This window comes from Azolla caroliniana, unplaced genomic scaffold, assembly GCF_043228905.1.
Source record: "Azolla caroliniana isolate FFs.n. ecotype wild unplaced genomic scaffold, voAzoCaro1.0.p SCAF_2, whole genome shotgun sequence".
NCBI classification, from domain to species: Eukaryota; Viridiplantae; Streptophyta; class Polypodiopsida; order Salviniales; family Salviniaceae; genus Azolla; species Azolla caroliniana.
The window spans coordinates 24027702-24043402 of record NW_028230437.1 but is presented as its reverse complement, the minus strand read 5'-3'; the positions used below and the strand labels follow the sequence as shown (position 1 = coordinate 24043402).

The 15701-nt window shown below is 50.6% G+C and overlaps 1 long non-coding RNA gene across 1 annotated transcript in view; it reads right to left on the bottom strand.

Moving 5' to 3' along the window:
• Positions 1-15701, bottom strand: part of LOC147867712 (uncharacterized) — a 110100-nt gene that overhangs the window by 28727 nt on the left and 65672 nt on the right. Inside the window, exon 2 of the long non-coding RNA XR_015532414.1 lies at positions 12491-12585. This is a non-coding gene — a long non-coding RNA (uncharacterized LOC147867712). The remainder of the gene's footprint in view (positions 1-12490; positions 12586-15701) is intronic.

Below are 15701 nucleotides of genomic sequence, written 5' to 3'. Positions count from 1 at the left end.
TCGGGTGTCTTTTGTTTGAGTCCCTCCCGGACTCTCCTCGTGTCTTCCGCGTAGCCGGGTCCCGTTTCCCACCGCCACCTTCCTTCTCCCTCAGTCTTACGTTGCCACGATGGCAGCACAGCCGGAGTCTCGGGAACCGGTGTGGGGATCCCGTAGGACCGGACTTCCTTACGCCCATTGTCTTCGTCACCTCGCCGCCACCGTCAGTATCTTGGTCTTACGTCGACCGCGTTGCCGACTGCCGAAGTCTCTAGAACCGGTGTGAAGGATCCTCCGTCGACCGCCCTTCCGTAGCCCCTTTTGTCTTCGTCACCTCGCCGCCACCGTCAGTATCTTGGTCTTACGTCGACCGCGTTGCCGACTGCCGAAGTCTCTAGCACCAGTGTGAAGGATCCTCCGTCGACCGCGTTGCCGACTGCCGAAGTCTCTAGAACCAGTGTGAAGGATCCTCCGTCGACCGCCCTTCCGTAGCCCCTTTTGTCTTCGTCACCTCGCCGCCACCGTCAGTATCTTGGTCTTACGTCGACCGCTTTGCTGACTGCCGAAGTCTCTAGAACCGGTGTGAAGGATCCTCCGTAGACCGCCGATTTGTCTTCCTGACCCTGTCCCGGGTTGTCCTTTTCCGCATGCCGAGAGGGCGGTTTACTCCACACCCTCTCCCGTGGTACCGACGTACCGTGTCCTCGGCCTCTTCGTAGGCCTGCTCTCTTCCTCCCTCCCGGAATGGTTATCCGGGAGTCCGCTCCGCCCGGTTCTCGTCCGGGTCCGTTCGTCCTTCCCCGGATTGCCGAGACCCGTTCTCCTGTCGCCACCGATCTCCCTTATAGGACTCACGCCAGCACTCGGGCCTGCAGCCGGATCGGTGTAAGGAATCCCATCGTACCGGCTTTCATTCTCATTCCAAATCTCGACCTTCGCCCAGTCGGTCTTTCTCCCCATGTAAAAGAGGGCGGCTCGTCCCGCACCCCCTTCCGTACTGGCCCCTTCATGCCGAATCAGGCCCCGATCGAACGGCCCACGACCGGATCACGCTGCACCCGAATCGGAATGCCGATCTCCACGTGCTGTGTCCGTCCTCGGCCTCCTCGCAGGCCTTTTCCCATCCGTCTTCGCTGGCATCGTGCCAGGACTCCTCGGTACCGCCATCCATCTCCTTGGTCTTACACAGGCATATGGGCCAAATTGCCGAGTTCTCCAGAATCGGGTCCGTGGGCTTTCGTCCGCTCCTTCCCCGTATCGTCTAGCCGGTGATTCTTGGCCTTTCGCCGACGCCTTCCTCCGCTTGGGACTCACGTGGGCACTCGGGCCCGACTGCCATCGTCTCGGGAGCAAGTGTGGGAAGACACAAAGAATCGCCCGTCTGTTTTACGCCCTTGTTCGTAGCCACCGACTCTTCGTGGTCGGCGGTCATTTTCTTACCGATCGCGCAAGCCCCGTCTGGGCTTGCTTCTTCAATGACCTGGATCTCGGGCTGACATGCCCGAAACCGCTGGTCCCAACGTTCCGATTCCGCGATCGGTATCTCGGCCTCGTCCTTGGCCGTTCTATCTTTGCAAGTCGAGAGGGCGTTTCGTTCCGCACCCTCTCCCGTGGTACCGTGGTACCGATCTTCCGCCGTCGCGTGGGACAAGTCCGTCTCCTCGGTCTTAGCTTCTGGCCTCGATCCTCCCTCTTCCTCGAGCATCGCTTTGAGCGCTGCGTACGCCTCCGCAATCCTAGCCCCAACACTGACCCTTGCCGACTCTCTTTGCCGTTCGGCCTCTTCCCGCTGTGATGGCACGCTGTCGCGTACCTTCATCTTAGCCTTCTCGGCTCGCTCGTTGTCTAGCCTTTGGCACACCCTTCCGACCTTCGACCAGTCCTCCGTAAGCCCATTCGCTCCATCATCGTCTTCGAGCTCAATCCCGATGGCTTCCCGTTCCGCTTGGTCGAACGACCTGACGAACAAAAGGACTTTGTCCGCCCCCACCAAACCTTGTTCCCGCTCTGGGAGCCGAGCAAGTCGTCGCTCGAACTCCAGGAACGCCTTCGTCGCACCCCGGTGGGTCTTTGCCGATGCTACCCACTGGTCGAAGTCATGCCACCCCCGACTCTTCCGCCTTCCTCCGTATGCTTTCAGGAGCGCCTCTTCGAAGGCCTCCCACGAACTATCAGCCTCACTGAGCTCCTTTACTTCCGCATGCATCCGGACAGCCACGACCCGACAGAAGAACTCCAGCCTCAACGCCTCGTCTACGCCACGCTCCTCCATTTCCGCGTTGTAGGCTTCCAAGTAAGATGGGACTTTATCCCCATTGAAACGGCCGACTCTTTCAACCACTCGCTCAACCGCTTGTTGCGTTGCTTCTCGCCTCATCACCACTCGTGCCGACTCCAACACCACTTCGGCCACCATCTCCGCAAGGTCGTCGTCTTCCGACTCCATCCTCCCTTGCTGCCTTTCACGTCGGGTTCACCAAAGATGTCGCGTTGTTATGCGCGTGCGTGGAGAAAGGCGGGCCCACGGGGGTCTTGGACTAGAGAGCGATGGAGCGTAGGAAGTCGTGCTTCACTGTTTCCGAGGCATCCCAGAAACACACCGGAAGCAACCAAAGGGAGAGAGAGAGAGATTAACACCGACTCACGCACACACACACACACACAGCCACACACTCGTACACACAGCTCAACTCGACTCGCGCCTTATGTACAGAAAACGCAGGAGAGGGTAAGCACCCGACGCCAACAACGACGCGAATATACATAGACAAACGTAAACGTATATGTATGTATATATATGAAGAATACATTCCCGGCTTCGAGCCGGACCAAGATAGCTTACAACAGTCGTCTGCTGTCAAGCCGCCGTTGGGGAGCTCTCGGGCTCGTCGCGCCGAGCGGGGTCTTGCACAGGAGATGAGCTGCAGCAAACCCTAAGCGAACACGAAGGAGAAGAAGAAGAAGAAGAAGCTAACTCTAAACCTAACGGTATACCCTTTAATGCAAAATGGGCAACCCTTTCACAAAGGGCGTTCCCTTCCTTTTATAGAACAAGGAAAGGGATGCGTTACAATGTGGGACAAATCTCGACTTACATGGGATTGTCTGTCCCGACTTAACTACTCTTTGGCGCCATAAAGGCGCCCTCGATATTCACACTAAATGTACATGGGTGTGTACACACGCTGCACCCCGCCGATGTAGCGAATGTTTCCCGGTTTCCGCTTGTGGACGAAAATCTTCACGACAACATTTATGGCACTCATTTACATATGTAATTAAAACACTCTAGTATTTTCAATGGTAGTTTTTTGCATAGCTAATTTATTAATGATGGCTTTTTACTAAAATGACTATTTATCAATGGTAGCTTTTTGCATAGCTAATTAGCTATGTCAAGGACATAGCTAATTGTTTCCACTCGCATGCTTTCACCCTGTTACATATATTGCAAGAAAACAAATTTTATTCAAACCCCGAAAAATGTTGGTTTGCAGTACAAGATATTTACTTCTTAGGTTTCTAGCTAGGGAAACATGGCCTTCGTATGGATACAAGTAAGGTGGATGTTGTACGAAGATGGCCAATCCCGACTAAAACCGTAGAAGTTCAACAATTTGTATGTTTCGTGCAGTATGTGCGTAAATTCATCAAGCATTTTAGTGCAATTGCAGGCCCCCTAACTAACCTAACTAAAGCTAAAGCAAGTTTTAAATGGACAACACTAGAACAAGATGCTTTCGAAAACTGAAAGCAGCTGTGGGTTCACAACCAGTGCGTTAAGTTACCAAATTTTACTAAATGATTTGAAATCCATACAGATGCTTATGATGTGGCTTATGGTGCAACGTTGATATAGGATGGACATCTGGTTGCTTATGAATCCAAGAAATTTTCAGATATTGAAGTTACTTTGTCGTGAAGAATTTCGGCCAGAGGCGGAAACCGGGAAATATTGGCTACATCGGCGAGGTGCACCATGTGCACTCACCCTCGTGTAATTGTGTGAACAATAGGAGTTAGGTCGGGACGAAGAATCCCATGTAAATCGGGATTTATCCGACATTGTAACGCATCCCTCTCCTTGTTTTATAAAAGGAAGGGATGGTCCCTTATAGAAAGGTTGCCCATTTTTGTGTTAGAGGGTATACCGTTAGATTTAGGGTTAGTTCTTCTACTTCTTCTTCCTCTTCTTCGCGGTGTGGGTAGACTGTTGAGGGTTGTTGCTGCTCGGTCTCCTGTGCAAGACCCCGCTCCACGTGACGAGCCCGAGCTCTCCCCGAATGACGACTTGGCTGCAGAATTCTGTTGTAACCTACCCTAGCTTGGTCCGGCTCGAAGCCGGGGTTGTATTCTTTCCCTTGTAATACTTACATTTGCGTCTGTCTGTGTATATTCGTGTCTCTGTTGGTGTCAGGTGCTTCCCCTTTCCTACGTTTCCTGTACATAAGGGCGTGAGTCGGGTCGGCCCGTGTGTGTGTGTGTGTGTGCGTGAGTCGGTGTCAAGCGCGCGCTCCCTCTCTTTCTCTCTCTCCCTTCGGTTGCTTCCAGTGTGCTTCTAGGATGCCCCGGAAACGGTGAAGTACGACTCCCTAGTCCAAGACCCCCGTGGTCCCGCCTTTCTCCACGCGCGCGCGTAACAACGCGACATCTTTGGTGAACCCGAGGTGAAAGGCGGCAAGGGAGGATGGAGTCGGAAGACGACGACCTCGCGGTGATGGTGGCCGAAGTGGTGTTGGAGTCGGCACGAGTGGTCATGAGGCGAGAAGCAGTGCAACAAGTGGTTGAGCGAGTGGTCGAAAGAGTCGGCCGTTTCAACGAGGACAAAGTCCCGTCTTACTTGGGAGCCTACAACGCGGATATGGAGGAGCATGGCGTTGACAAGGCGTTGAGGCCGGAGTTCTTCTGTCGGGTCGTAGCTGTCCGGATGCATGGGGAAGTAAAGGAGCTCCGTGAGGCTCATAGTTCGTGGGAGGCCTTTGAAGAGGCGCTCCTGAGGGCATACGGAGGACGGCGGAAGAGCCAGGGACGACACGACTTCGACCAGTGGGTAGCATCGGCAATGACCCACCGGGGCGTGACCAAGGTGTTCCGAGAGTTCGAGCAATGGCTTGCTCGGCTCCCGGAGCGGGAACAAGGTTTGGTGGGGGCTGACAAAGTCCTATTGTTCGTCAGGTCGATCGACCGAGCAGAACGGGAAGCCATCGGGATTGAGCTCGAAGACGATGATGGAGTGAATGGGCTTACGGAGGACTGGTCGAAGGTCGGAAGGGTGTGCCAACGGCTAGATGATGAGCGAGCCGAGAAGGCTAAGAGGAAGGGGCGCGACGGCGTGCCATCACAGCGGGAAGAGGCCGAACGACAAAGGGAGTTGGCAAGGGTCGGTGTTGAGGCCAGGATTGCAGAGGCGTACGCAACTCTCGAGGTAATGCTCGAGGAAGAGGAAAGATCGAGGCCTCAAGCTGAGACCGGGGAGACGGTCTTGCCCCACGAGATGGCGAAAGATCGGTACCACGGTACCACAGGAGAGGGTGCGGAACAAAACGCCCTCTCGACTTGCGGAGAATTGCCGACCGAGGACAAGGTCGAGAGCGGAGAAGAGCCCTCCACGCGGATTCCGGAGACTCCGGCGGTCATGCCCGTGTGCCGACATGAGGCCGGAGAGAAGGAAGGCGCCGACGAGGAGTACTGGCACGATGGCAGCGAAGAGGGATGGGAAACAGCCTGCGAGGAGGCCGAGGACGGAAGCGGCACGAGAAGATCGGCATTCCGATTCGGATGGAGCAGAATCCGGTCGTGGATCGTTCGATCGGGGCCAGATTCGGCATGAAAGTGCCGATACGGAAGAGGGTGCGGGACGAGCCGCCCTCTTTTACATGGGGAGAAAGACCGACCGAGCGAAGGTCGGGAATTGGAAGGGAAGTGGTCAAGGGTTCGGAACGAGTCCGGAGAGGTCGGCATCAGAACCGAAACTACGGATATTGGAGAACCAAGCCCAGGCGGGGTTTGGTTGATCACGGACCAGATGCTTCTCCCCGAACATACTTGGGAGCAATACCCCGAACGAGCGTCCGCAAATCATTACGGGACGGAAGCACCACGTCTTATCTGGAGACTCAGGCAGCCGGTAACGAGCGCCGACGTGAGACCTAGGGAGATGGGAGATGGAGGCGGGTACGCGAGAAGGAGAGCAACGACGAGTTCGGGAGAAGTACAGGGGATGAAGAGGAGAATGAAGGCCGGTCCTACGGAGATACTTACACCGATCCAGCTGTCGGCCCGAGTGCTGGCGTGAGTCCTATAGGAGAGATCGGTGGCGACAGGAGATCGGGACCCAGCAATCCAAAGACTGACGGACGGATCCGGACGAGAACCGGGCAGAGCGGACTTCCAGAAAACCATTCCGGGAGGGAGGAAGAGAGCAGGCCTACGAAGAGGCCGGGAACACTGTACGTCGGTACCACGGGAGAGGGTGTGGAGCGAGCCACCATCTCGACTTACGAAAGAAGGAAGACCCGGGATAAGGGTCAGAGATACGGCAAGCCCGAGGAGGATCCTTCACACCGGTTCAACAGACACCGGCGGAGAGGGGACGGAGGCCTAGAGTGACGAACGGTGGCGGAGAGGGGACGAAGGCAAAAGAGTCTACGGATGGGCGGACTACGGAGATCCTCACACCGATCCGGCGGTCGGCCCGAGAGCCGGCGTGAGTCCTATAGGAAAGGACGGTGGCGGCAGGTGAACGTGACCAACAGAAGAGAATGGCAAAGGCAGAGCGGTGTAGCTGTGACCTTACACACACCGATTCTAGAGACTCCGGCAGCCAACGACAAGAGGAGGCGTGAGACTTAGAGTAAGGGATGGTGGCGGCGGCAAGGCGGGCAACCGAAGCCAGAAGGGGAGGTCCCACGAAGACACTCACACTGATCCGGCGGTCGGCCCGAGTGCCGGCGTGAGTCCTATCGGGGAGATCGGTGGCGGCAGGAGAACGTGATCGAACAACAAGAGGCGACGAACAGTAAGGAGGTATGAGGCCGGCAAGGTGGCTACGGACCATCTCATACCTTCCGGCGAGGTGAGTGGGCTTAAGGAAGTCCGGTCCTACGGGATCCTCACACCAAACCAGAGATTCTGGCAGTTCGGCCAACGTGGCAACATGAGACTGAGAGAGAAGGTTGGTGGCGGCGGGAAACGGGACCCGACTACATGGAAGACACGAGGAGAGTCCGGGAGGGACTCAAACAAAAGACACCCGGATCTCGGCAAGCGACGAAACAAAGATCGGTCCTATGGGACCCTCACACTGATCCGGAGACCCCGGCAGTTCGGCCAACGTGGCAACGTGAGACCTAGGGAGAAGGACGGTGGCGGCAGGGAACGGGACCCAACGACACGGGGTAGCAGATCGAGAGTCGGTAAGATGGGACAGACTAAGTGCGAAACCCTCACCGACCGGTTACGGTTTCGGAAGTAGCCGGTAGGGGCACACTTGGGACAGAATAAGAGTCTCGCAAGTGGCCATCGCGGGCCGGATCAAAGCGTGACTACGGGACAGTGTTCGGCACGGGCGGTGCCGAACAAAGGAAGCGGAAGACGGCACAAGGGAGGTGCCGGGAACGAGGTGACAAGTGCATAGTGGACTGCACAGGGTTGGAGTCAGGGGATGACAAGTGAGTCCGGAGGAGGATCCTTCACGCTCGCTTTGTAGATCTCGGGAGCTCCGTCGAAGTAGCGAAGACTGATACGGCAAGCCCGGGGTGACAAGCTAGTGGGGGCGAGGGGACGACGGCAAGCGGGAGACTCAGGACCTGTTGCAACAACACGAATGGTCGACGGAGGCCAAGCGGGCCACTACGGGCATTCTCCAAGCGGAGGACATCGGGCATACGGCGGAAAACGGAGCGTGCATACGGCCGAATAAGGGCTAGCGGAAGTATGCGTACTACGGAGATCGCGGCGAATGACCCATCGACGGGTCGAACGAGCCTACGGAGAGATAAGCGCGAAGGGAGAACCACAGCCGATGGTTCAAACCGGTAGCAAGCCGGGATGCGGATTACGGAAGACTGGTTTCTCACCGGCCGAAATCTCTCACCCTTCAACCAGATTGGGCACATACCGGTGGACGTGCGGTTAGGTGGGGGCGGATGTCGTGAAGAATTTCGGTCAGATGCGGAAACCGGGAAATATTGGCTACATCGGCGAGGTGCACCATGTGCACTCACCCTCGTGTAATTGTGTGAATAATAGGAGTTAAGTCGGGACAAAGAATCCCATGTAAATCGGGACTTATCCCACATTGTAACGCATCTCTCTCCTTGTTTTATAAAAGGAAGGGATGGCCCCTTATAGAAAGTTTGCCCATTTTTGTGTTAGAGGGTATACCGTTAGATTTAGGGTTAGTTCTTCTACTTCTTCTTCCTCTTCTTCGCGGTGTGGTGGACTGTTGAGGGTTGTTGCTGCTCGGTCTCCCGAGAGCTCCCCGAACGACGGCTTGGCTGCAGACTTCTGTTGTAACCTACCCTAGCTTGGTCCGGCTCGAAGCCGGGGTTGTATTCTTTCCCTTGTAATACTTACATTTGTGTCTGTCTGTGTATATTCGTGTCTCTGTTAGGGTCAGGTCCTTCCCCTTTCCTGCGTTTCCTGTACATAAGGGCGTGAGTCGGGTCGGCCCGTGTGTGTGTGTGTGTGTGTGTGTGTGTGTGAGTCGGTATCAAGCGCGCGCTCCCTCTCTTTCTCTCTCTCCCTTCGGTTTCTTCCGGTGTGCTTCTGGGATGCCCTAGAAACGGTGAAGTACGACTTCCTACGCTCCGTCACTCCCTAGTCCAAGACCCCCGTGGTCCCGCCTTTCTCCGCGCGCGCGCGTAACAACGCGAAAACGTGGCCTACTCATGAGAAAGAAATGCTTGCCATGGTCTATGCCTTACGCAAATGGTGTCATTATGTCCAAGATAAATTTACTAGAGTATTCACAAATAATATATCCTTGTAATATTTTCAGTCGCAACCAAAGTTGTCCCCTAAACAAGGTTGTTGGGAAGAGTTTTTAGCATAATTTGATTTCTGCATGAACCATAAAAGTGGTGCTCTTAATACTAGTCTGGATGCTTTAAGTCGAATGCCTCATGCTTGTAACATTTCAGTAATCTCTGATTCTTCTTTGCTACAAGATGTTCGAATAGCTCAACAACATGATCCTTACACGCAACAATTCATTTCCGATATGGAAATGCAACGTGTGGCCCATGGGTCACTCAGAATGCAACAAGGTCTATTAATGGTACATGGTAAGTGGTTTGTAACTATTATAAGGCAAATTAAGGCATTGATTTTTCAAGAAGCACATGATTGTAAAATGGCAGGGCATGGTGGTATTCACCGGACACTCACCAACATCCAACAACATTTTTTATGGCCCCATATGGAGTTGGATGTAACAGACTACGTCCAATCCTATGTGACATGCCAACAAGTCAAAGCTCGGCGTGGACGACCATTTGGATTACTACGACCCAAGCCAATACCCACTCAACCATGGGATGTGGTGAGTGTGGATTTCATAGTGGATTTGCCCATGTCAAGATGTTATAATGTGATCATGGTGGTCATCGACTATTTCTCTAAACGAGCTCACTTTGTAGTATGTACCAACAAAACCACCTCTCATAGCCCTCCAAGTAGGAAAATTGTTCTTTAAACATATCTTTAAATATCATGGCATGCCTACGGCGGTCACATCTGATAGGGATCCGCATTTTACTAATCGATTTTGGCAAGAACTATTCAAATTGCTAGACCCACAACTTCAAATGTCTTCTACGGCTCATCCCCAAACTAATGGCCAAATGGAAAGGGTAAATCAGAGTCTTGAAGACTACATATGTTGTTATGTGCAGGAGGATCAAAAAGATTGGGTGGATCATATCGATATGCTAGAATTTTGTTATAACTATAAATATTCTGCCACATGTTTTTCTCCTTCTGAATTAGCTACAGGGAAGCAAGTTCTTAGTCCATTCTCTTTGGTCTCTCATGTTGTTCGAGATAAAATTAAAGAGCCCGATGTTGATCTTTTTCTAGAAGATTGGCAAGCAACAATGCGGGTTGCACAACAAGGATTAGAACAATCAAAGGAACAAATGGTTCGGGTAGCTAGCAAAAAACGTCAACACATTGAATTTTTCAAAGGCAATTTGGTCCTCGTTAGTGCCATTCATTGGCCTTTACCTGGATGACTCCCACCTAAATTTAACCATCGTTATTACGCGCCATATGAAATGCCGCAAAATTTTAACGGAGTTACTTACAAGCTAAAATTGCCTTGTCTCTACTTCGAGATGACACCTTCGATTATTCTTAAGCTAATCGGGTCAAGAGGTTGCGGTGCGTAGTGGTGGATAGGAATCCTCAAGCTTGCACGGATAGTTAACTATGGAAAAAAAATGTAAGCCACAATGAACCTACTAAATTGCACATATAGATTGCGCGAACAGATTAGGCCCACAAGGAAAAGTTATATTAATGTATTCAGGTACAAGATTAGGCCCACAAGTAAAAGTTATATTAATGTATTCAGGTTCTATTCTCATATACTCATGAAAACAGTAAATCTCGCTAGTCAAGGTATATCTTCTTCGCATTCTCCCCCCTCTTCCTTCTGATTCTCCTTCTTGTTATATAGCTTCCCTTCATGTTCGGCACGCTTCAGTTACTCCTTTCTTCTCTGCCTTCATTCTCGGTTGCTTGTATTTCGTTACCTTCCTCCTTCCCAATTGTCGTTCTCCACCTACTTTTCCTACCGATATCCTTAGATTCATTTCACACTATATCCCTTTTGTCCCACGGATAACAATGAAGTGCCACAAAGTTTTAATGGAGATACTTACAAGCTACAATTTCCTAGTTCCGTCAAGGTGCATGACACATTTCATCTAAGTTTGCTTAAGAGATTTCATCCTGATAAACATTGAAGCCGGAAGACTAACCTAAGGGAGGAAGCGGAAGAACTTGAAGCAATCTTAAAACAACAAGTGCGCAATGGAACACGAAATTTTTGATCAAGTGGAAAGGGCAACCACTTTTGGAAGCCACATGAATCTCTGAAGAAAGTTTGTTTCGTTCGGATCCCTCATTCTTGTTCAGGTACCCTAGCTCTAATTAGTGCTACAATGACAAGGGTTTAGACACTTCCTACTGTATTAGTATGGTAAGACCACCTTTGCCATTGTCCTTCTTTCCCTTTTTTCATTTACTTATGGACTTAGGAGTTCATGTTATTGTACTAGTGTTTTAGTTTCGAGGACGAAACTCTTCGCCTCGTGGGAGAGTGTTATGTTATGGAGTAGTTAGAATTAGAGAAATTAGGGGGAGATTGGTTGGGAGTAACTAGAGAAATTAATGGTCAAGTAGCTAGAGGAATTAGTGGTCAAGTAGCTAGAGAAATTGGTGGTGAAGTAGTTGAGTCCATGGGTATTTAAGTATGATATGTGCACAGAGAAGAGGGGGCTAGTTTCTGGAAATTAGGGGGATGCTCCCAATGTAATACTTCCTCTTTAATACAAAATACCCTTTTCTCTTATTGATTGAATACCCATTTTCTATAATTCTCTTTTCTCTTTCCAGTGCTTTGTTATACTTGGTCTTAGACTAGTGTACTCACTTTAGAAGGTTGGATGTATATGATCCACCACACATTGCAATGTTCTTAAAACACTGTCAAATCGAGCAACATTTCTTAGTATGCAAAAATGTTAAAATCCATAGCAAATGTTGATCATCGAGGGTAACCGCTATCACAACATATGTTGTCTTCGCTTGTAGACAAGCATTGAATCGCTATATTGTGGGTTGAGATAGTCCAAGAAAAGCACACAAATATGTACGAGAACAAAGATACACGATGCCCAACTACTAGAATTGACACATTGATTCAATTGAAGTAGAATTCAAAAATTTTATATGTTGAATGGATAGCATTTGGATTTGTGAGCATGAGGCTCTTGTATCCTTTTGGATGAAAACTCTCAGCGTCCAATAAATTATCAATCCACCCTAAATGTTCTGATCTTCTTCTTTCGCTCTCTCCTCTTTACTTTTGAGGTAAAACATACTACATGATTAGTAGCTACAATGCTTCATATAAACGAGGTATGGGCTTCCACCTTGCATTACTTTACATCTACAAGAATTTTAGGATCAATTGAAATATGGACAAGTGCTCAATTTAGAGGATTTTGCACATTCTGGTCCATTGGCAACATGACACCACCCCTACCAAGCCGATGACTCTTCCATTATGCTCCCAAAATCCAGTACCTTTTCAAACAAATAATATGCCTATTAAGTCCATATATATCGTCGTGTGCATGTGTGCCTTTGTAACACCCTCAGCCCACATGAGAGATTGATCTCTATCCGCCTATAGCCCTCCTGTCCCCCATCTCAGACAAGTCCAAGTGGCCCTCAGTCCACATGGGCAATTGATCTTTATCCAATGATTGTTAGCTCGTACACGATAGCCCTCCTATCCCCCACCTCAGCCAAGTCCAGGTGGCCCTCAGTCCACAGGAGTGATTGATCTCTATTCGCCAATTGCTAGCTCGTTTTCTGTCACTAGCCCCATCCAACTATTGTCAGGATATGGCAAGACTCGAACCCATGACCTTATGTTATATGGTTCGAGCTCTTGACCATTATACCATCTATTGTAATACGTAGGATATTATTTTCATTTAAGTTTTATTATAGGAAATTAATGTGTATTCTAGATTTCTCTAGAACATTCTAGAAGCTTCAGGATTACTCTTGAGAACACTATAAAAGAAGGCACTAGGCATTATGTTGAACCAAATTGGTTCAACGCCAGTCTTAAGTCTCTTAGCCATTTTGTACTTATCCTTCACATAATATATTAGCTGTTATCATTATCTCTCTCTCTCACTTCCTCGCTATCTCTCTCTTCTCTTCTCTCTCTCTCTCTCTCTCTCTCTCGGGAATCTTATGCAGTCCCGTCCTCTTAGTACTAATAGTACTTCTCTTCTTTAGTACTAATTTCCTCTCTGCTTAGTACTATTCTTGACAGTTAGAACCAATTTTCCTCCTGCAGCCTACTTGTCATTCTCCCTCATCCTCCTACCCTTTTCCCTTTACTATGGCTACTGTTAGCGCCCAAGAATATCAATCCGTTTTCTCCGAGCTACAGTGCCTAAAAGAAAAATTTGTTGCCTTGGAACAAGAAAACCAACGGCTGATAGGGAATCTGCAACAAATCGCTCTAGAAAAACAACAAATGCATCAACAACATGGGGAGTTAGCGTTACGGGTACAACAACTCGAAGCAACATTGCAACAACAAGGATCAAGTCCCCAAGTATTTCATAAAGAGCCGAAGATTGGAGTTCCTGTGAAATTTGATGGAACGTGATCGCAGTTCAGGGGATTCATTAATCAGGTACGATTAGTTATCCAAATGCATCCTTCCCGATACCCCACTGATGTGTTACCTGTTCCTTTGGGTGAACACCTTTGATAGATCTGCGGCTATCGGTATTCAAGGGCGTGGTACGTGAAGGCTTGTAACAGAGGCGTCGTGAGAGAGACAATGCTCAGAGATAAAACACTAGCGAGATCTTGATAGGCGTGGGCGGCGCTGAAATCATAGGTATGAATCAAAGCATAGACACATGGAGCAAACTGGGCACAAATCAGATATATTATTGCGACAGAAAAAGGATTACAGAACATGGCCTATAGTCGGTGACCTTACAAGATTATCTAGTTATGAGGGACTCAGCTAGTGCTTCCGCCTATATTTTTCTTCTCCCCCGCTCTGAAGTACTGGTCTTCGTTTAAATAACGTTTCCCCTAATACACAGCCGAGCCGTCGGTGGCCCGTGATACTCGGACTCGGCGTTCGCTAATTTCCTAATTTTACATTTCTGTCCTCTGAACAACACCTGGCACGCCCGTGGGATAGGACCTTGTCCGTCGGACCCACGACTTACAAAAATACTAACAATATTACAAAAATTGCCTTTTAGGCGTGATCCTCGTTTCATTCCTCTTTTAAGATGTCGAGGATGTTTTCGGGGTCCGGGGTGGTGGCAGGGTGATCTGGGTGGACTGTCGGTGCGGGGGGTTGAGTTTGGTTCGGGGGTGTCAGATCTTCTCGGGCGTCCGCCTCAGGTGCGGCCGATTCTTCTGGTGGGGGTGTGGGTTCGAGGGCGCTGACCTCTACTTCGACTGGATCTGGTACCGTGTGGGCATCCATGGGATGTCTGTTGGCCGGGGCAAGTTCCTCCTGTGCCGTGTCCGTGATCCCCTCGCTGGAAGGTTCTTCCTTCTGCTCTGTGGCCGTTGGAGGGCTGGTTGGGATGGCTGCGAGTCATTCTCGTTCGAAGGCTTCTGCTTCTAGACGAAACAACATCTGACCGTCATTGAAGTCCTCCAGTATTTGCTCGATTGCCGCGGTGTGAGATTTTGCCAAGGACTGGTAATCCTCGGTTAAATCTGCACGCAAGTTTTGTATGCTCGCTTCGTCCATTTTGTAAAAGTCGCGGCCCTCCTTCTGTCGGTTCTCGGCGTCGGCGTGTAAAATATGCAATCCGGCAGCTTGGGCTGCCCATTCGTCTCCTGCGCGACTTAATGTTTCCTCGACCTTTTTGGTAAGGTGGTGGCGCTGTTTCTCGATCAGTATTCTGATGCGTGTCTCATCCATGTCGGGCTGTGCTCGGATGGCTGCTAATTCCTGTTTTAAGCCGTCGACCTCGGCCTGAAGCTTCTTTGCTAGTAGTTCATAGGTGGCTTGAGTGTTCTTTGCATCCGCGGTTACGAGCTAGATAGACTGCTCGTAATGCTTGGTGAGTTCTTCGGTAGCTTTCTCCCTTTCTTTTTGACACGCGGCCCGGACTTGTTCCCGTTCGACGATTCTCTCTTCTTGTAGGGTGAAGTAGGAATTAGATAATTCGTCTTTTTGCTCCGAAAGTAGCTTGCATTTGATGAAAAACTCGTCAGCCATTTCTTTAAGGGTCGTACGCTGACTCTGCAGGTCGGCATTCTCCGCGATCATTCTCTGCTCCCGTTGGCGATTTCTTTCCTCCTGGCGGTGGTTCCAGTCTTTCGCATTATCGAGCGCGGCCTGTAGGTCTAGGACCTCCTTCTCTTTCTTTGCCACTGTGGCTGCGTATTCCTCCAACTTGCTTTTGAGTTCGGCTTCTTTGCCTGTGGCTTGCGCTTGTACCCGGCCCAGTGCTTCGTTCTGCTTGTGTATCCTTTGGTCGGCCTGGGCTCTAATCTCGGCCATCTGCTTGGAAGCTTCTTCTTTTAGGCGAGCCATCGCCTCCTGATGCCGTTGTTCGTGTCTCTCGGTTCATCGTTGTTCTTCTTTAAGCTCCGCTCGGTAATCCCGGAGCGGGGGTTCTGTCTGGGTTGCCACCTCCTTGGGTGGACAAGGGGGTGGTATCTTGGTCTTCTCCATGGGCGTGGCCGCCTTGGTTGTTGTGCAGGCATCGACCATTTGTAACGAGTCTGTTTGTGTGCTGGCCTGAATCATCAGGATTGAATCTGTGACGGTGCTTTCATCCATCATTGTTATGCGTGGAGGGGCTAGGAGGGCCTCGGTGGTCGTGGCCGGAAGGCTCAAGAGTTGTTGTTCCGGCCGGTTTTGCTCCCAGGCTGCCAGCTTCTGTTTCGCAGCGTGCCATAATTCCGTAGCCATCTTAGCC